Below are 22,968 nucleotides of genomic sequence, written 5' to 3'. Positions count from 1 at the left end.
TTAATTTTAGTAGTATGCTGTTTATAGTTTTCCTAAAATCAAATAATTGAAACCTCTCAACGGTCAGCATTGTTTATAAAAAAATTTCATCTGCACAAAGTCGATTATTTGCCGCTTGACCTGAAAAAACTTCCGAAACAATGAATGCATTTTTTTTTATAGTGATGTAGTGTTGAGCCTTTGTATAGTACAATTTCTAACTCTAACAGTAAAAATTTAAGTTTTTCCCTTTAATTTTATAATATTTATAGTATTTTTCATTAATTTTATTTAATTTTGCTCATGTTTAATATATGTACACGTATGTGCATAAATTGTAATGAAAAACTTTTAACAATATATGGCGCTGCACAGCGTCGTATTTCCATATATTTATTTGGTTTTGTGCTATATTGGTGCACCATTAAGCTTACATTTTGTTCAGCCATAAAACCGCATTTTTCACGCTCATTTATAATGACATTCACACGGCACACAGGCCACCATACAGACACATACAAGTATAGTTGAATATACACAAACAAAGTAAATATGGAAATAACGCACACTAACGCAGACGCTATGTAAATATTTTTTAATAATTTACCAAGTGTAATTATTTGGTAATTAATATTTCAACGTTGCATATATGCACTAGTAATTGTATATTATTATATTTTTTGGACACATGTTTATATGTGCAACATCCAGTTGCACCTTTGTGTTTATGTGTGCTGAAAAAATATACAAATCTACATAATATGTATTCGTCATGCATTAAAATGTACAAGTCTCGGCACATATTGTTAAGCAGTATTAAAGCTTATATAACAAGTCTACATAGCATACACTCCTGCAAGAGCCAGCGAAGCACAACTGAAGTCTTAAAACTTAAAGTAACGAAATATGCAATGGTTTTTGCAGATGTTTGCAAAGTTATGGTTTTAGAATCCGCTTTATACTAAATTAATATTTATTATATTTTTCATGCAGAGCTAAAACTTTTAGATAAGAAATATTAAGAAAAATATTTTAAGTTGTCTATGTATAATAAATATATTGAGAGTGTGACAGTCAGTTCAGTTTTAGGTTTTATTCTTATGCTATGCTAAAGGTATTTGTTATATGAAAATGCCTTACATTAAGGTTTATATCTATCCATGAATGAATTTCAAAAATCGATTTTTCTATTTCCATATATGTCGAGTGTGCAAGTATTTAAGAATATTCACCGAAAGTTTGAAGTTGAGCCGGCAAATAGTTTCGGAGATATGAGCGTATTTGTAAAAAATTTTAACTCCCAGCGCACCGAGCCGATGCGGAAAATTTCTGCGAAACGGCTAAACAGATCGAATTAAAATTTGCATACGACCTTCTTAGATATATTTGTTAGGTGTAATCGATTTGCATTTTGGCAATAATTTAAATTTTCAAGCCATTCTATTGTGTTAATTTTTACAATAAAAACGACTTTTTTTGAGAAGCAGCCTATTGTATAAAATGATAATTTTGTCTCGTACTTTCATTGTTATCTAGATTCATCTATATTAACATAATAATAAATTTTTTTTCGGTTTTTGGATGTGAAATAATTTTAAGCAGACACGTGTTTTTGGAATCAAGGGAATTCAAAAATTTTTCAAATGAATAGTACATTGAATTTTGTAAATGAACACTATTTTTTTTTATTTTTTGAATGAAATAATATTAACAAAAAAAAAAGTAAGGAAGGGCCACTTTCGGGTGCGACCGAACAATTTATACTCTCGCAAGGTAAAGTGATTATTTATTTATTATTTCCATATATATTTTAATTAAAAGTAGGAAGTATTGCATCCATTATTTACATTCAAAGTCAAGAAGATACACTATTATTAGAAAGACATACATATTGACCGATAGATACGGTATAAAGTCCACCAGAAGTTCGAAAATATGTTTATAAGGTAGATGACTGGCCAAGTGAAGTATTGACCCGATTTTACCAATTTTTGACTTAATGGCATGATGTCATAAAATACATTTTTTCTCCCGAATTTTAATAGTAGAACTCACAGTTGGGTAAAAAGTCAGCCATATACAATGGGGGTCACATATTTGGTGTTTGGGTCCTTCAAATATTATACTCCGATTTCGACAATTTGTAAAATTTTACTCTGATCACTTCATTATTGTTTGTTTTGTGTACTGCAAAATGAAAAATTAAGATAAGATTTCAAGTTATATGATAAGTAAGCGTGGCTGTCATCCGCTTTCGTCCATTTTCTTACAGTTTAATAAGAATATTTAGATAATCTCACATACCAAATTCGGTTGAATCGGTCAAGTAGCTACTGGTGGGCACACTCATTGTCCAATTTTTACCTCGGCTCCTATAAATCCCTTTCCTACCATTTTGATATTGAAATTTAAGCCTGGTGCATTTATTCAGTGAGTTATCGCACTTTTAGTAGTTTTCAACATAACCATTCTTTGGGGAGTGGGCGTGGTAATAATCTGATTTTACCCATTCCTGTAGTACATGAAGAGGTGCCAAAGAAAACATCTTTTCAGCAAGTTTAGCTAATTTAACTTTAGTGGCCTGGAAGATATGTACATTAGTCCATTTATTTATCTTGATGCCCCTCCTATTTTTAATGACACTTATACACCCATATACTATAAAGAAACACATTTTATGTGTTCTTGAAATCGTCTACTGCTTTCAGTAGGCAACGAGAAAATTTCATTATAAATCGAAATTATTTTGATCACTTTGTGGCCATTCATAAGCACTTATTGACAAACACACTTAATTTTAATGCTTTAAAATTACCCTATTTTGTGTCTCCTCACCTCACAGCCGCCACCACATTGTTGCTGTTCAGGTGGGTGATACGCACACATAATTGCTTAAATGAAAAATTTTTTGCATAATTTAATAATTGCTACTAAAGTGTAGTACTTAAAGCACTTTTGTGATCAATATCATAATTGGCATTAATTAGTGTTTGATGAAGCGTGCATGCAACTCATACACACGTTGTGCATATAATTGCTTATGGGAGATAAATGCACAGATATTTACTACATATAATATAAATGGCGCACAAATGGTTAAAAGTATTTACTACGACACGATTTCTATGCATGCAACTATGTGCGTAAGTGCGTGCTGTTTATAACTAATTATGCAACTTAAAGGCACTTAACGGTCACGGCATCAGGAAAATGTATTTTACCGAGTGTGGAGTATTACTGACCATGTGTGAGTGTACAAGTTTTAAACTTTATTGTATTTGCACGTATAAATTTATTATTATACCCTGAACAGGGTATATTAAATTTGCCACGAAGTTTGTAACACCCAGAAGGAAGGAAGTCAGAGACCCTATAAATTAACCATAAATATACAATATATAAATGATCAGCGTGACGAACTGCGTCGATAAGGCCATATCAGTCCGTCCTTCTGCATATACGTGACCTCACTTTTTGAGATATCGATCTCGAATTTCTTAGCAGGTCTTTTCTCCAAAAGAAGCTGCCTATTTGTTGGAACCGTAAGACCATTTTAACATATAACTGCGGTACAAACCTACCGATGAAAATCAAGTTCTTGTAAAGAAAACTTTTTTATTTGACAAAATATCTTCACGAATTTTCGTATGGATTATTATCCAAGGCAATGCCACAATATTCGAAAAAATTTTCCGAATCGTATGACTATAACATGTAGCTGCCATACTAACTGGCCGATCAAAGTTCTTCTAAGGAATCTCTTGTGTTTGTGAAGGGTATTACAGCTTGTTTGCAGCCGAAGTTAACGTTTTTTCATGTTTGGATACAATTTTAAGCTCTTTAAGTGTCCGAGAATTCAAAATAAATTTCTAATTTACCGAATATTTGTTTCTGATATGACAAGCGACTATGTCCTTTGAAAGCAAAAGTGTAGTTGTAACTTGATACCTATTTGCTGCTATTAAAAGTGATTGAATCAATAAATTTATTTATATTCTTAATATGATCACGAAAGAATAATTAAATATCAGTGGTTTTTAATTAACTTTTTGGCTTTATAAATGTGTTTACACATAAAAATAAACATTACGAAATGTAATAATTTTAAAATACTACTCTAATTATTGGATTTAACTATATATAGCCTTAATTCTTGTATGTGCATACTCGTACATATACGTACATATATATAGGTATGTAGTATATATGTATATATTATATTCATAAGATTTTTTCAATCGAAAGATCAATAGACATGTTTGGCCAATAATGCAAAAACCTTAATGCTTTGATTAGCAAATCATTTGGATGCAATCAGCCACTTTGAATTTACATAAAAATAATAGTGGCTTTAAACCAAATGCAAATACTTTGCAATCATCTCATTTTATATAGCAATAACAGTAATGAAAAAATTAGTTCAAACTCCCCAGCCATAATCAATGGCCTCTCTTTCAGTGTTTCTCGCCTCTTTACACCTTCTAATGCGTGGCCAACGCTGAGTTCAAATAGCGCATTAAATCATCATTTTATTTGCATAACTTTTTGTAGCACGCTCCATATTTTCCACGCATATTTTTTGTGCATGAATAATTTTTGCGCATTTTCATTATATACTACTTTTTACTACTAATTGTGCTGCCACTAGCCGTCAATTAAACACATCATAAATTGATAAAAATTTTATTAAATTCTATTATTATTGTGCAGGCTGTTGACAGACTTAGGCCGACGGATTTATTCTGAGGTCTTCGAATTAGTAACGTCTCTGTACGAAATAAAATTAGCTCCGAATCCTTTTCTTTATCAAAATACGACGATTTCATTTAAAATTTTTGCTCACGCTGAAAAAATGTAACAACATATAGAAGAGTACCTTGGTATTGAACCCAGGGTGTCCATGAGCGGTTAATGCACAAGAGATGCTTGCGACAGCGCCGACGGTTGCCGAAACAATTGCATTCATCGGTTGCAAAAACGAAACGCATATTCCACACAATAAATCATCAAGCAAATGACAAATGTTGTGCAAACAAAAACCTTCATTGCATATAAATGCAAATGCTTTTTTCTATATTGACCACATTTAGTAGTTTTTGTACATTTTTTCATAAAATTCAATGTTTTGTTTAATCAACATCAGCTTATATATATTGTTTTATTGGTAAATGTTTAAATACAATATGCAAAATTTTTTGTTTCAATATATTGTTAAAATTTAATATGTATGTATGTATTCTGTATATTGTGTATGTGTAAGTTGTGTTCAGCCTTGTTTGCAATTTCCTGCTAATGACCACTCAGGAGTTCATATCAAAAGATCTGAAGAGTTGTTTGTGTTTAACAATTTGGTATTTAATAATTTACGTTCAATATTTATGATGAAATCAAATTATCTACTCTTGTTCCACGCAATTCTGCCAAGTGCTTGCTGCAGATTCGTTCGCTTTTGTACACAAAATTTAAAGCACTTGCAATGATAATTTAAGGAGGTATTTTAGTCAATAAATAAAAAAAGTCGTTGTTTTTTTTAATTTTTCAACTATTCAAGAATATGTTTACAAGAATACTTCTAATCTTCTGTAGAACCAGACATTGTGACATTATTCTAGATTAACAAGTTTTATTTTTGGGTTTTAGATTGCTTGGAGAGTTCAAATCGTGGGTATGTCCAGGTGTCAATTCATAAGCTGCTTATTTTTGAAATTTTTAATTTTTTTTTATTTTTGATTTTTTCCTGAATTCTTGTAATAAAATGTTAATAAATAACTTGTGAACAAATGGATTGTAAAAATATAATTTGCCTTTTTTACGACACTGCAAAAAATTACCTGAAATTCGCCCGTTAGACTGGAATGCCCCCTTAATATTTCATTAAGAAAAATTTTGAACTATCTAATTAAATTTTGGCATTTGAAGCTTTAAAAGCCAAATCTGCGCAAGCCTTTTACAAGTATATATGAATATATGTTGTTTTAGGTGCTTAAGAAGAGCTCTAAGCCTAGGTTTCACTTGTTAGAACGCAGAAAATATATAAATAAGACTTATTTTCCATAAGTCAATTGAAATTTATAACCATAGAAAGCCAATTTAATAATGAGAAAAAGCCAGAAACAACAACCCTAAATATTTGGGTGTACCATTTGTGCATAAACTCAAAAGAGCTCGGGTGTGCGATGCTGCCTTGAAATGCGCCTACGAGTATGCTTTGAAAGCTTCAATTCATATGAGCGTGGTCTAAGATCATTCTGAAAAGTACAAAAGCTAGGGCCTCACCAATAACCAACCACTCCTATAAACAACACGGCACAACCACCAGCAACCAAAACACTATACACAAACCTGTAACACTATGTAAGATACGTATTTACTTATGAGTATGTATTGGAACGTGCGCTCTAAAGCTCAGTGTCTACCAGAAGTGAAAAATGGTGCAAATGTTGACGCTCAAACAAATACTCGCTCTGATGATAGACTTGTTTGTGCAAGTATTCCAAATATTCGACTATGTACATAGTTTTTTGTGTAAAACTAAAATTTTCCCTTTTTAGTTACCTGTATTGCAAACCATACTTTCATTAAAACCATTGTTTCTGGGTAGCGAAGATCCGTCACAGAAAGTAATATATATCAATCAACCAATTTCATCTATACCAATTTAAGCCGTACTATATATTGTTTTCCACTTTAGTAAAATTATTGAAGAGATGACGTGTTTTGACGGACACGAGAGTTCGAGATGAAATGTGTAGTAAAAAGTAGATTATATATAATATTATATATAAATGCATATGGCCGCAATATGATCGCCAACTATATAAATTGTCTTCGTTTCTCAGTGCATAAGGCTTACTAAAATTATATACTACAATATTATAAGTGCGATAAATGTCCTTATAGTAACGTTAAAAGTATTTTAATATATGTAAATATATTATATCAAAAGTTCATATGATCCTCTCAAGATAATAAGGAAGATCCTTCAACAACGATTCTATACTAAAATCGTATTTATAAATATGATAAAATGCGTATATCGAAGGCCAATTGAGTAAGTAAAACTCAATGTAAACTATTTAACAGACTGCAGTTAGCAGTATTGCAGTATAGCAACACTTGTAAGCTTTTGATTTAAAACTCAAAACTTCTAATTTCTATCGTAGGAGCTTAGCGAACTATTGTATAATTATATAAGTATATAATTATAGTCTAAGATACTGACGCCATCGGCCGGTGAGACTATGTACTTATCGGACCGACCTTTTGTTTAGTGTAAGAATTTATTTATGTAAACCCCTACAATCATATTTATAGATTGCAATACATTTGATTACCATGAAATTTAGTTATAAAATAAAGCGTGAAGTAGTAAAAGCAGAAATCTTTCAACAACTATAAAAAAGCATTTAGATGTTCAAAGAAAAACAGTATCTCTTCTTAAGTAATACACATCGCTTCGAAAGCAAAGACTTGAAAACAATGAAAGACGCTTTCAAAATAATAAAAGTTTTATTTGCCGCCATGCTTTCTTTGCAGGTTTGAGAATATAAAAAAATTTATTTTAAAAAATTTTTTACAATTTTCTTTTTTTGTCTAATAGTTATTAACAGCTGTACTAGCAGAAGACATAAATTACGGTGACGTAAACCCACCACCAGTAAACCCAAGGTATTGGTAAAAATTAATATTGAAAATTATGACATTGTGCTGTTGATAATCAGTTCATAATTAAATTGTTTGTATTAATTGTACCAATTATACTAATTACTGCTAAACCTAATATGGTATTTTGATTGAATACTCCTTCTGTTTGAGATATCTACTACGAAGTTAAGCGATCATACGGACCTCAGTGTAGAACTTGATGCTATAAAACAAAATATGCTGACGGTTTGATTTTAAAACACTTTGGTTCCACCAAACTATAATAAACTGTACAGGTACATTTTTGATAGCATAAAAGGGTATACAAAATCTATATCTTGATTTTGATCGGACACTTTAAATGGCAGCTAGCTATTAAAGAGATCCGATCTGAATAATTTCTTTGGAGATTGTAGCGATGCCTTAAATAATATAATAATTTATGCAAAATTTCCATTCCTTGTCAAATATAAAAGTTGTACATACAAAGACTTAAGTTCGATCGGTCATTTGTGTAGCAGTTATATGCTATAGTGGTCCGATATCGGCGGTTCCGACAGATGAGCAGCTTCTTGGTGAGAAAAGTTTGCAAAATCTCGGATCAAAACATTACTCGAACCTATAAACTGATTCTTGTATGTTTTGACTTGATTGCACTTTCTTTCGTAACCTAATAGGGGAATCGTGAGTTATTTATAGACGTTTGAAATATATTTTCCAGAGATAAGCTTTTGACACATGTATCTATTTAACATGTACCTTTTCAACTAGATGCGCGTACTTGTCGGAAATATATATTGAATTTACACTCAAAATGTGTGCCCTAATCTGTGCAGATATATACTAACTTACATTAATAATTCTAAGCTCATTCAAAACTCTTAATCCCACTTGGTTTTCTCTAATTTGCAATGCTTAAATACTTTCATTACAATTGGAAGAAAATATAATTTATATTTATAATATAAATTAAGCGCCGATCGAGCTTTATTCAATATATTTAAAAAGCAATAAAATCAGTCGAGAATGACTTTTGTACATTTTTCGAGCGTGCTAGCTAGCCCGTTTTAGTTAGAAAAACACTCATATTGGAGTCGACTAGCTTTCTCAACGATCTACTGGTCGAATTGAACACATTACCCGAGGACAATGAATTCGTCAAAGAGCTTCTAAACTAAATCTAATTCTAAGGTATATGTACACTTCGACCACCTAGCGAGGAGCTACGATGCCAGTGGCGAGAAGGCTGTGGTGAAGAAAGCCTTCCAGAAGTTAAAATCTAGAGGCCTGAATGAGCATATTAATAAAACTTCAAAGAGAACGGTAGACAAATTCACCACAGTACTTGCCCCTTTCTGGAATGTGCTCAGCGATGTGCAAAAAAGGGAACATGCAGACGTGGCCGATTGGTATGAAAGATTCCAAGCTTTTGAGGCGACGGAGGAGAAATTGAAAAGTTTCATAGAACTTCTAGACATTATTTATGCAGCCAAAAGAAACTGTCACAAATAAACTTAGACCATGAACTACTTACTTACTTTTTTTTACCCATTCTGTACACTCACGTGTATTTTACTATTTTTAATCATACGGCGTAAGAAGCGTTATCTCGATTTACCGTTAAGAGCTATTGTCTCAGATTTTCATCATCAAACCATATATATATTTATGATATAATATATGTACATATATCTAATTTTGAAAAATTTTAAAGTGATCTGAAACGTCAATGAATATCAATCGCAATCCGAAACCTTTCAATGGAATATTTCTTTAGGATAAAAAATCGAATACGGCAAAAATATATTGCTCAGTGAGGTCTGAAAAGTGTAGACATTACTGTGACTAGATCTTTTTTCGAAAATACTTTCCACAGTACGAAACTTCTTGCAAATTTCGATTTGATGATATGACCTTGAAATAATGCTAGTGATGAAATAGTTTTAGCGGCAGAGCTAAAAGTTTGGGAATAGGCACTTTCATTAAAAAATTGCAAGTAACAATGAGTTAAACAATAAGAATATAAAGAACTAAACCCAAGCTCAAAATTTAATTGACCTATCGTCCCTCCTTGAACTCCAGCCAAGTCAATAAGAATGAACGTATGTATATATATACGTATACATGTAAAATCGGTAGTTAAATGAAAAACCCAGCAATTATTAATAAATAGGACTAAGCTTAAGCTTATTAAATCATTTTCACTTTAATCATTCACTTTAACCATTTTATTGTAAGTATCGCTCTTTAATTGGGAGACTACACAATATGTATACGATTTATAGAAAATGAAAACGTTGACCAGGCTAGAAAGTAAAATACGGTTTAGTTAGAACGGCAATTGATTCAAATAATTTCTTTTGAAATTCGCAAGATGTGAAATGTAATAGCATATTAAAAGTGGGTGAGGAAAACCTTATATTCAGTAACTTTAAGTTGGCACAGGAGACAGCTAAATAAGAACGCAGCTAAAAACTCCTTATTCTTATCAATTTCTTTATGATCATGGAGGTAGTTTTTGAAAAAACTTGTGAGCCAGAAACAACAAAAAAATAAATTTGGAAGTAAATCCATTAGCTCAAAGTGTGCGATACCGCCTAGAAATGCGCCTACGAGTATGCTTTGAAAGCTTCACTTCATATGAGCGTGGCCTTAGATCATTCTGAAAAGTACAAAAGCTGGGGCTCACCAATAACCAACCAATCCCACAAACAACACCGCACAGCCACCAGCAACCAAAACCCTATAATACAAGCCTATAACAGGGCTACAGAATACATATTTACATATTTGCATATGTGTATGTAAGGGTACTTGCGCTTTCACATATGCCAACGCACATTCATACCCATAATGCGTTATACGAGCACATCGCTCAGTGTTATACAAATGTGTGTGTACGGCTGACTGACTGGCTTATGCGTAAATACCTTTGGTGTAATTTATGTGCAGATTTCTGGCACACCGGGCAACCTACATTGTAGTTTATAAAAATCGCTCATATTACAAAATACTTTTATGTGCGCATACACACGCGCCTGCTGCGCCGTACTCCCATAAAATATTTGCAAACGACTTTTTCACTGCCGCTTTCTGATTTTGTGACTTCTTAGTTGGCATTTCGCTTTTATACCTCGCTGTAATAATTCAAATGGAGTTGTAATAATTTTAAAGTGAGATTTGCTTGGCTTGCTAGCTGTCAGACATACGTGGTCTGGCTTTTTGCTTATTGCTTTGTTAAATCTTTGAAACCCACTTTGTAGCAGTTTTAGGAATTGAAGATGGCTTGAACAATTAAACGGGAAAAACAATCAAAAATAGTGCTTTGTCTTTTAATGTGAGCTGGAAAATAAAAACTTTTTGCTACACTCATATATGTACTCAATTTTCCAGTGTATTTCTAAGCCAAGTGCGCGCTTCAGCTAACTAAGAAAAATACCACTTAATAATTGCAACTGGAATTCAAACATGTGTCGGTTCACCATCAACAGTAGTGGCGGCAGCAAGAGCAGCAAGAACAGCTGCTGACTGCAAGGTTGCCCTTTATCTTATTCAGTTACTTCGGAATTCGCTTGAATGACTGGCTGAGTAAGTAAAAGTTTTTAATTGACTTCTTGTTGAAGAGTAATAAAAGAGCCGGAGCAGCGCCAAGAGGAAGTAACCGCAACACACAGACACCCACACACACACAAATACGCACAGAAGTACACATAAATACGCATGGCTAAGTATGCGTTTTCGTGTGTTGCAACCGCAACCGCAACCGGTGTTGTTGCTGCTGCAGTGGCGGGTGTTTAGATACAAGCTAGTGGTCCGCCTGAAATGCATTGTGCAAGTATATACATATGTACTTTGAGATGTTTGTGTTAGCGTGTTTCTATGCGTGTATGCAACTATTGCAGGTTGCAAGTTTATGTGGTTATGTTCTTGTTAAGCCACCGTATGCGCGTTTGTGAGCGCAGCTGCCTCTATCTTATGCTTTTCATGTTTTGAATATGGAATACCTTGTTGCTGTTTTTCTTAGCTCCGCTCTTTTTCCCATATGCACTTTTTCCACTTCCTGCATAGTTGTTTGCGCATAACTTATGTTATAAGTTTCCGCTTACCTTAACTTAACCTTAGCTTGGAGCTGCAAGTACGGCGCACAGACGCACAGACGCCGTCGCACATCCTTCCAAAAAATCATACCCGGCCACAGACCGGTGTACATCTGCTACCTTCACGTTCGACATGAACTTTTATCAAGCCACCCACACACACACACACCGATGCGCCCGACACAAAGGCAGGTGTTTTGCTATTCCAGTACATCAAACCATGCCTTGGTGGCATCTTATTATTTGCATATACAAATTTGTATGTTTCGAAAGCACAGCCACACATACATATAAGCTAAATGTATAAGCGTGAAGCTTTGTATCGCATATACGCACATAAAGTTTATGCGTCTCGGCACATTTTGTGTAAGCTATTCTAGAAATTTTGCAAAATTCTTTACCTAATCGCAACATTTGGGTCTACAACAACTGCAGCTGCTGCTGTTTGCGGTGCTGGTGCTGGTGGCGCTACCGCCGCCGCAGATATGCAGATTTTCCTGGTACAACTTTCTTACCTTGCGCCAAATATCTTACAGGTAGTTTCCAAGAATGTTGTTTTTCTCTACAAGTAACTTTACGAAACTTTTCCAAAAAATAGCAGTTATTTACGGGCGTGAAAACATAAAACAGATCGTATACAAAAATACCTTAAAGAAAATATGCGTTGGTAGTGAAATATGTCCCACAGTATTTACTTTAAGGCAATAATATGACGAAAGAAGTGAAAATAACACGCCTTTTGTTCAGGAAAAAAGGAGCTCCTTACAAATTGAGAATCCTCTATATTGCGCTGTTTTCTATATAAAGATTAGGTGGGTTTCAGAGGTTCAAAAATGAGTATTGATTTTGACTCTTTTTTCTAATATATGGTATACAATCATATATTTGCTTTAAATCATAAAGTAACACACAGTTCCTTGAAATTTTTTTTTTAAAATTTCGCCAACTCAGCTGTTGGCACCTCATCTCCCTTGACGTCTAAAAAAAATGTTCTTCTCGTTATGCTCTATAACTCCATCTAAAATCAAAAAACCAAACATATTTCGTTAGTACATGTGTAAATCTCGTTATTGGACGTAGAAAAGAAGATTTAAATTTGAAATTTTAACAGGTTTTGAATAAAAAAACAGATTTTTGGTCAAATTTTCGCCATGTACTGGTTAGAAAAAATTTGTTGTAATAAAAAAATCTTAGACTAGGTAATGTTATTTCAATGATTTTTGCAAAATTTGAACAAAATTGTTTCATAACTTTTCGAGAAATCGTGTTCATCGACCTAAAAAGTTGAGTTTTAAGATAAGCGCGTTTAGATTTTTAACGCTGCACAGACGTGGCCTGATGGGTGGAACTTCCGAAGGGTCTATCTCTTCGAATTTTACTCGATCGATTCGAAATTTAAGAAAATATTTTAAACATATTTTGCTATTTAATAAGATCAGTTTTTTTGGTATTACCTAACCCCTTTGGTGTATTTCTGGTTTGTCATTGCCAACCGATGGATATTAATGATTATTTTTACACGTAAAAGCAACTTTATCTTAAAGCTTCTTAAAAATGTAGTACGCAATACGTACTTTTGAGATTTTAGTAATCTTCAGTTATTCTTCTCATATACAAATTTAAGGGTTACATGGGTTTCACGATTAAAAAAAAATTTTATTTTTTATTGTCTACCACATCTTCAGAATATTGTCCTAAATTGAATAATATTGAATATTATTAATAAATAGATATGAATTAAATATTGTCCAAGTTGATTCGAAATACCATATAATTTATAAGGTCTTGAACGAAAGATTTTTTTCATTCCATATTAAAATACTTATTTTTTTCTTTTTTACTTTTGATGTCCTGTAAGAAGTTTTGCTGTCAACGCGGAGGCGAGACGACTGTCCGAGAGACTGCCGGAAATGACGTCAAAATGAAATGTTTCCAATGTTTTCCTTTGAAAATTTCACAAAGTCTTTGTAGGCTATGTATATTTGGAATAATAAAAACTGTGAACAATATATTTGTATATTTACATATATGAAAACAAATTATTGAAAATAGGCCATTTTTTGCGCGAGGTAACCCATGTAACTTTTTAAGGGAAGTGTAGTTCATATAAGAAAAGTTCAGGCTCAGCTGTCTAAAATACGCAGTTATTCGCACGATTATGTACGCAAATATATATGTGCATGCATATGTATAAATGGATAGAGCGAACATCAAATTTCAAAGTTCACGATCAAACTTTTTAATTAAAATTTGCAATTTAAGTAATGGCTTTGATAGTTGGTTAAAGCGTTGATTTTGTGTACCTTAACTTACAGCTTACAGCTTGCTGCGTTTGCCACGCATTAGGCAGACTGCTGCCACACGCTTTTTGGTTGTTATTCACTTATTTCACTGTTGAGGTTGTTGTTTGAATTATTCCTAGTTTGCTGTTTTCGTATTAGCATAGTTAGAATGGTAAATAGCGGTATTACTGATGCCAACTGTAGGCTATGTTACATATGTACTTGTATGTTGCAACATATGCTCGCACAGCAGAAAGTTCGGAGCGTTTGCAAATACGCCGAATGACGAATGAGGTACGGCGATGTGCAAAAGTTGTTGCATTTTTTATCGCTGTAATGCTAGTCCTCATCAGAAATATTAAAATGCTTCTACACTCTAAATGCAACCAGAGCTTCTATGCGCTTTTTTATTAATGTATTTATGTAAATGTGTCTCTATGCTACACCCTGTTAGCCCTTGGGGTTTATAGTAATTTGTTTGTCGTTTATTTGTATGTTAGTAGACAATATTTACTTAGCAAGTTTCTATTTTACACGTTTTTATGTATTGTATCGAAGCTGCTTCCTTGCCCCCTGCTTCTTATGATTTGCTGAGGTATACTCGTTGTGTCCAGGGTTCGTTAGTAGCGTGACCCGATGATAGCGCTATGACAGAGTAGTGGTTTACGTAGCCCGTTAGCGCGTCACTATCACGCGGAATTACGGCGGGCAGTGGCAGCGGCCGCGATGCCAAGCGTGGAGCAGGTCAGAGGATCGACTCACTACCCACTTTACGCGTGACTCCCAGCCTTCGCACGCTAAGGAGTGAAATGCCTGCCAGAGGATCGACTCACTGCGAGACATTCACTCCTTACCGCAGTAACGTCGTCCGCCTTTCCGCGCTTCCATTGAATAGCTCTTATACGATAGCGTATACTACTCTGCCGCGCTCTGGGTGTGCGAAGCGGCTTAGGATGACTTACGTTTTGCCCTGTTGTGATGATGGCTTCGAAGGCGATTCTACCGCTGCGTGAGTTGACGCTCGTGTGTGCTACGACGACGACGCCCAGATGTTTCTGCCGGCGCTCGTGTGGGCTTAGATCCCGATTCTACCGCAGCTCGTGTCTAGCCGCGCAAAAATACTACCGGATCACAGGAGACTGTGTTGGCGACCGAAGGTTAAGGGTTGAGTCGGTCAGAGGATCGACTCACTACCGAGCTCACCCTTAAAGAACGGCGTTCACAACTCAGAACACTACAACTAGCTAGAGGATCGACTCACTGCTAAGTCTAGTGTCAAGCGTGTGATCGCTGTTACAGTCCTGTGCTGATTGCCTGATGATCGGCCTGCTTGCTTTCCGCCAAGCCGTGTGTTGCTTGCTCGCCCGTTCGCAACATGTTGTTTTAGGATGGCGTGTGTTGCTAGAAGTGGCGTGGTTTTCCCGTTGCAGCCCAATACTTGTTGTGTTGTTTACGTGGCGTGATTTAACTGTTGTGTCGCAACATGTTGCTTTAGGATGGCGTGTGTTGCTAGAAGTGGCTGTTGTATATGAGAACTTGTACACTCGCAGTGTTGTATTTATTTAACAGGGTGCGTCGTCATGCGTTGTGTGGGCTAAATTCCGTATGGATATTTAGTTCTCACAGTATATTTAATTTTTTAAAGCACTTTTTGATGAAAATCAGACCCCTCTTTGTCGTAGCCACTCTGACATACAACAAAAATTATTGCAAGGTGAAAAAAAATTAACTTACATAAACCATTCGCGTCTATAGGTAGATAAATAGGCATGTAAGGTAGTTCAATTTACCAATAAAATTCACAAACGAAGTACCGTAAGATCAAATTTGACTCGAACTGGCCCATTTAAACCGAATCGGGTCAATAGTCACAGGAAGCCAAATCTGACGAATACGGTGACTAGTCGATGACTCTCACGGTCAGTTACAACCATGCTAGAATGTGACGGCGTCAAGTCTCTTGGTACGAGTCTAGCATTGACAGCCCTCATAGCCATAACAATAACCAAATTATGTTCAGTCGGTCCATAAGAAATATTGAGATTCTCTGCTATCTCTCTTGTGCCAACACTATGATTTCCAAACACTGTTGCTTTAACTTTTTCGATTGTATCTTTAATAACAGAGGTGGTTGAACGACTCGCATGAGGCAAGTTTTCGATGACTTCAGCACCTTCACCAAATGCTTTCTGCCTCTGAGACTTGTGTTTGTAATGAAGTGGACTCTCGAAAACACTTTTCTTATACTTTCAGCGATTTCGGTTTTGGCCTTAGTAAAGACCAAAAAAACTTTTGACATCAAACAGCTGCGAAAGCAATGAAAAAGTAAGCAATTGTGCTATTTTTTTTATCATAGAGTTCCTCGGTCTGTCTTATTAAAAATTGTTTTGGCCATTTTGATTCTGTGGTTTTTTATGGCTTGCGCTTTAACTCAAATGCTACTTATTGCACCAAAACTACTCAAAGCCACTACAAACTCTCGCTTCCTTTCCATTTTACATTGCCATGTACTCTTCACTGAAACGAGAAATTCGGCCATTTTGATTGATCATCAATCTCTATATCTCTTTTTTTTTAATGTGTTTTACAGTCTTTGTTAGCGTTAGCAATTTCTGATTCCGATTTTCCCAAACGATTAGCAACGCAGTCTCCTCGCATCAGCTCCTTTTCGCCATTGCAACTGCAACTTAATTGGAATTGAATGCAAAAGCATGCACTGAGACTTAAAGGCGAAATCGATTCGCACATCCTTTTGTTTGTGCACATGTTTGTGCACATAAACACATAAGTACATCTGTATAGCTATGTGTAAGCTATTTCGAAAATCTGAGCTCAATAAGCGTGGATACGTCTGTTGGTGCAACATTTTCCCAATCGCTGGCCTGTGTCGACTCGACTGCCACTTTCAACTCTGGTTACTTTGTTGATTGCAAATCCATGTTATTGAATAGTAATGATGGGATACCTTGCTTTGTTGTTATCTTAATGTATTAATCTCACATTGTTTTTGCAAGCGCTCGGCAACCCTGTTCATGTTTGATGCTGAAAAGCCTAAAGGGAATTTTAATAAAACTGTAGAAAACGCCACTGACATCCTTCTAACTGCTGCCACAAATGTTTCCTTTGGTATCATGTTGCGCATCAGTATGCATCTATACAGAAAATCTAGCAGTTGATTAAAGGATTGTCAAGCTTTCCTCAACAATATGAATCTTATGTTCAACTGTGAACGAATTCAGCATACACCTCGCACTTAGCTTTTTGTACCTTACCCCTTTGTACGTGTGTAGCCATGTCCGCCTATTCGTCCATGTGTCCGTCTGTATATACGCGAACTATTTCCTCATATTTTTAAGAAATCGATCTGAAATTTTGTATACGTCCTTTTCTCCCCAAGAAGTTGCTCATTTGTCAGAACCGCCGATAATGGACCACTATAGCATATAACTGCTATACAAAATCAACGATCGGAATTAAGTGTTTGTATGGAAAGCTCACATGATAACAATATTAATAAACATATTGTTTTAAAGTCTACAGTAGTAGTAATTTTTTCGATTACTGTAATTATTGTTTGTAACTCCAGAGCATTTGGCCTAAAATTAAATATTTGCTAATTCTTTATAAACCTAATCCATTTCCTGAAGAATATATCGAGCTTAATTCCTTGTTTATTGCTGAAATAAATCAACTAACGCGCAATATATACTAAAACTGAGAAAAGCTTTTGAAACCAAAAAAACGAGAAATATGTAAAATTTTAAGGAGTGACAACCTTCGAAGCGGATGTTCGTGAAAAACATGATTATATTTTTGCTAACCTTAAAGCAGATTATAGCAGTGACGATAGTCGAGGAGTTAAGACCTTCATAATATTCTACTTATTAATTGCGTGACAACTATTATTTCCAGTATTATCGCTGATAGGGTGGCAAAAACTCTGTAATTAATTCGGCACATTAATAAAATCTGCAGTCCCCACGAAATTAGAAGCACAGTTCGTTGTCTGAGTGTTAGTAATCTGTATGTAGAAAGGAGGGCATATGTATTTATGTTGCGATGAACAAAAGAAATGCGGGAAAAACATCCTTTAATGCCTGCTAACTGTTCCTGAAGTGGTGGCACTTTTACTTTAGATAACAGCGCGTGAAAATTTTGCACGCTTTTGAGTGCCAGCAGCACACGCGCATATTCCGTTGGCTACTTTTGCAACATTATTGTTATTGTACGGATGGACAGAGCTAGCACAACAGCAGCCAGTGTGACCAATGGTCAGTACTTTAGAACGAACCAGATACCGTTGTAGAGTGGCATATGCAAGGTGAGCATTGTGGAAACAAAAGCAGCCACCAAAAGAAAAACAACAGCAACAATAATAAAGCGTGCGTTGCCATAGCTTGCCGTGAGCGTAAGTACTGGTTGTGGTGTGCGGAAATGGGAGAATGCAAAATGTTTGGTCTTATCGTAGTCACCTTGTATTTGACTCCTTTTTTGGTCATACGGATGCGTTGTGCGCTTCTATGCAAAAATAATGCTTTTTACGAGTATGCTTGAGAAAGTGTGCGTGTATGCGTGTGCGAGTGTTTTTTTTACTCGGGCATACCGATTGTTTTCGGAATATTTGCTTTTCACCTATTGTTTTAACGATTTATTTTTCCTTTTCATTTGCGCTCAATGTATGAAGGTATTATATCTACGACTTACACCAATTATACACCTTCTCTCTCTCCCTCTACACTTCACACTATGGCACTCCACTGCTATCGGTATCTGTTATTTTCAGTTCCCATTTGTTGGTTTTCCTTTGTGAACAAGGGTACCTCCGATTTTGTATTGCCTTTGTTCTAATAAATCTTATATTTTTGTGCTTTTGTGTGCTGTTTTTTTGTGTTTCTGTCGGATTTCGTTTTAATCTTTTGCCCCTCAAGAGAGTTTTTATCTTCACGCCCATTATTATTATTTTTTCGGCGAAATAGGAAGAGAATGCTTTGTATGCGGTTATATATATTATGTCTTTATTTGCTTATGTGTTAGAAAATATTCACATAATTTCAAGCTGGAAACACCGAGGGAAAATTTGTTAAAACGCACTAAGCGCTTGTGTACTATAATTTGAAAATAAAAGTTGTTGGTAATGAAAGGAGACCTTTGATTTAATTATATAATCCTCATATTGTATTTTCCTGATACGATTATTCTAAAGGGTATATTCTAAGCTTAGTGCAAGACTTCCGGATACAGGTATTTAACAGAAATATTAAATTTATGGTGAGATAGTGAAAAACTTCGATTGAAAATCAGGATATTTTTTCGTTAATAAATGAAAATAAGGGGAAATATTTTAAATAAAAATAATTACAATATGTTTGAAACATGAAAAAGTTAGCGTACCAAAATTTCGTGAAAGAAAGATAAAAATAAAAAACCAAAAACTCGGTATTTGAAATTTTCACATAAACTTTGAGGTTACGAGAAAAATGTTTCAAAACAAACGTTGTAGATTTATATATTACCTGCAACTTCGGTATTTAACTTTTTTTATTGGTTTCGTCGTTTAGCCAGAAATTGAAATACACCGTTCTTAACTCTAAAATACTCGACCGAGACGAGTAATTCCATTCTCTCCCTTCCTCTTCCCGATTTGAGATCGCCCGAAATTGTTTCTTCCTTCATTTTTGTTATTTTATCTTCCTTTTCCACTGAGTTTCATCCTACTATGATTTTTTGTTTTTTCAATTTTTACTATTTCAAAAGCTTCAGCACTGTCCAATAAAGTATAAGCCAAACAATATTGTAAAATCACGGTATTTTCATGTGGTACCATAATTATGCACTTTTCAAAACAAATTAGGTTTGCGTTGCCTGACATGGAACAAGCTGCAAACCCAACTGTTTTTCCCTGCAGCCACTTTTCAGAACTCCATGCATATTTTATAATATTTTAGCAGTTCTACTTTTTTACTCTTTGTTGTTTCATACGTTAGTCACTAATGAATGAAATAATCCTAATAACTCATAAAGATAATAATATTCCTGTCAGGGCCACCATGACAATCTTTCGATGGCTGCGTGACAGAATGAAAGGTAATAAATGCAACAAAAGTTAATGCAGCTACAAGCACAACACTATCCTCTGTCTGCTGCAATTAAGTGCAACCTTGTCGCCTCACTCACGCAAGTGCCTACCGGGATGAGCGCCGTAACTGTGGCAGCGCCAGCGCGTATCTAAGCAACGGAAATGTGCGAGACTTTCATGTAATTCATTGGATTAGCAAAATTTAATTTTGTTGTCAACGGCATTGACAGCGACTCCAAAAGGGACTACTGACTTGTGAGTACGTCATTGCGAAAGTGAGAAAAGCGAGCAATGGAGCAAAATGGACAAAGAGCAGCAGCACTGGGTGGAACTAATTGAAGTCAATTAGATTATTTTATCAACACATAAACAAACGAATTAAAACTGAGTATTACGAGTACATTTAGCTTAAACAAAATTGAAGCAAAAGCACTTTAAGGGAAATTAAAAAATGCTACTGTAAATCCAGCTATAGACGAGTATACATATTGATATAAAGTTTAGTTAAGCGCTAGGTAATACCCAGAGTATACAAACACAGTCACAGATATGACAGACATTCTTCTTTTCGCAACATTTTTATTGTGTTTTGGCCTAAAATTAAAACTCAAAAACCAAAGTGTAAATTGTACCCGCATGTTGAGGGGAACAAAAACGCCCTGGAGTTTTTTCAACCACATTTATTACCAAGCATGCAAACGAGGCTGCTTCATATCCGGTTTTAACGCTGACCGGCACTCCAACAGCCACTTAGGGTCGGCACACCCCAACTACCAATCGGCCCGCGCGTCCGATATAAATCATTAAAACTTAATGCATCCCAATGGACTAATAAAACATGACCGCAAATTATTTCATGCTATCTGGAAGCAAGCGCGTGCCATTGTTCTTGGCGTTCTGGCGCTAGTTGGCGCATTCACGTTGTGCTTACGCCAATGAGTGGCGCATTTAAATGGATTGGGAGTGTTAATAGTGGAGAAACGAGCACTCGAGATTTTCGGAGTATCTTTTATATTGTTTCTGTTTTTACAGCACTATTATAACTTTTTTAAAGTAAAAGTGCTTAACTCTATTGTTTAAATGATCAATTCTGCCAACTATAGAAGTATTTTTTAAACCAGTGCTTTAAGTTCATATTTACTTTTTGAAAAATTATATCAAACCATAAAGCAATTGAAAAACTGCCTAAGTTCATACATAACTCACTATTAGTTTAAATTAAAGAAGCGGTCAGTGCCACGCGCACAGCGATGTTTGAATGAATTTAAGGGTATAATGCTAATTTGGATTCATTACATAATCATATTTATAATTAATCCTTTTGACATTTTTTTGTAGACCTTTGACAAGCCAAGCGTGAAATCATCCATTCAAATAGCACACGAAAATGCACAGTTGTACTCACATACTTCAATCCGACACACTTTTGAAACTGTATATGCTTATTACCTATGTACATATGTATGTACACATGTATGTGCTTTATGGTGAGCTAAAAAAGACTAAGTTATCGAATTTATGTAAAAATGAGCGTATATAAAGAGAAAAAAATTTCCCTACAAGCGAGGTTGCAAATAATGCATTAAAAAAATAATTGAATTAACATTTGAATTAAAATTTTCTTTTATTTTGTAGTCCCAAATACGGGATTAAAAAATTTAAAAAAATTTTATCACGCATATACGGAATTAAATAATAAAACAAAACCTAATCCCACTTACCGGCTTAAAAAGAATTTAATCCCAAAAACCGGATTGAAAAATTTAAAAAGAAAAATATTAACCTGAAGCATATAATTAAGAATTTATTTGTTTTAGAATTAAGATTTTTTTGCGTTTGTCCAATTAAAAAAAATTTCAATTTCAATTTCTAAACATCTTAGTTTAAAAAATTAAAATTTAATTTGTAATTCGAAATTTTTGAATTAAAAAATTCGCAACCCTGCCTGTATGGCAGGATTTTTTAATTTTAAAATGTATTTTAAATTTAAGTAAAGTAAAAAATTCTTTTTCATCAAAAATACTATAACTTTTGAGCCGTTTATAATAAAATTGTTTACATCGCTCATTCTTGTAGAACACAATATTTCCCAAAAAATGTACCTCAGGGGTGTTTTTTGTTCAATTAAAATATTCGGATATGTTTCTCTGTATATAAACTAAACTTACTTTCAGAAAAAAAACATATCCAAGAATTTAGCATAATTTTAAACCGAACGTTTAAAATTTCCCATTTAGATAGCACGTGATAAAATCTTTTTTCATTAAAAATACCATAACTTTGAAGTGTTTAGACAGAATTTTTTAAATCGCGGATTCTTGTAGGACATAAAAGTTCCTTAAAAAAGGTATATTTTTGACTGAGAAACTTTTTGCATATAAAATTTTTGTCTACGTTTTTAAGGGGAAATTTTTCCAATCAAAAATAGTAGTACATAAAATTAACAAAAAAACTAACTCAGAGGTATTTTTATCTAAACAAATACTCGGATATTGTTTCCCTGTGCATAGCGCACATTTTAACGCCTAAGTTCTCTGAGTTAGGTTTTGTTGGCGCACCCTAATGTATTCTAATAATCATGGCTAACAATTTTCTAATTTTTTTGTGTTGAAATTTATTCGAAAATTAAATTACTCTGTGAATATTATCTGCACATGGTTTGTCTGTGGAATGCAGTGATGTGCAAAAAGTAGCTATTTATTAATTTAGGTTGCATAATCAGTAATTTGAATACAACACGTTAAATATTAAAATTCACGAAATCAAAATAATTAACGATTTCGAACAAAAATAAAAAAAACATTTTGTAACAAAAAGAAGAGATTTTGACTTCAAAAACAAAAAAAAACACAACAGGGTACACTTCAAAATATGTATTCGAAAATCGTAA

General features: G+C 34.3%; 1 protein-coding gene and 1 long non-coding RNA gene across 5 annotated transcripts in view; both read left to right on the top strand.

The window, feature by feature from the left end:
- Positions 1 to 22,968, top strand: part of beat-Ic (beaten path Ic) — a 191,904-nt gene that overhangs the window by 78,373 nt on the left and 90,563 nt on the right. The gene's annotated exons all lie outside the window — the stretch shown is intronic.
- LOC118680426 (uncharacterized) lies at positions 7,373 to 7,759 on the top strand. The gene is made up of 2 exons (XR_011395169.1): positions 7,373 to 7,515; positions 7,580 to 7,759. It is a non-coding gene; the product is annotated as an uncharacterized lncRNA (long non-coding RNA).

This window comes from Bactrocera oleae, chromosome 3 (genome assembly GCF_042242935.1).
Source record: "Bactrocera oleae isolate idBacOlea1 chromosome 3, idBacOlea1, whole genome shotgun sequence".
NCBI classification, from domain to species: Eukaryota; Metazoa; Arthropoda; class Insecta; order Diptera; family Tephritidae; genus Bactrocera; species Bactrocera oleae.
This window is presented reverse-complemented; position numbering and strand designations above follow the sequence as displayed.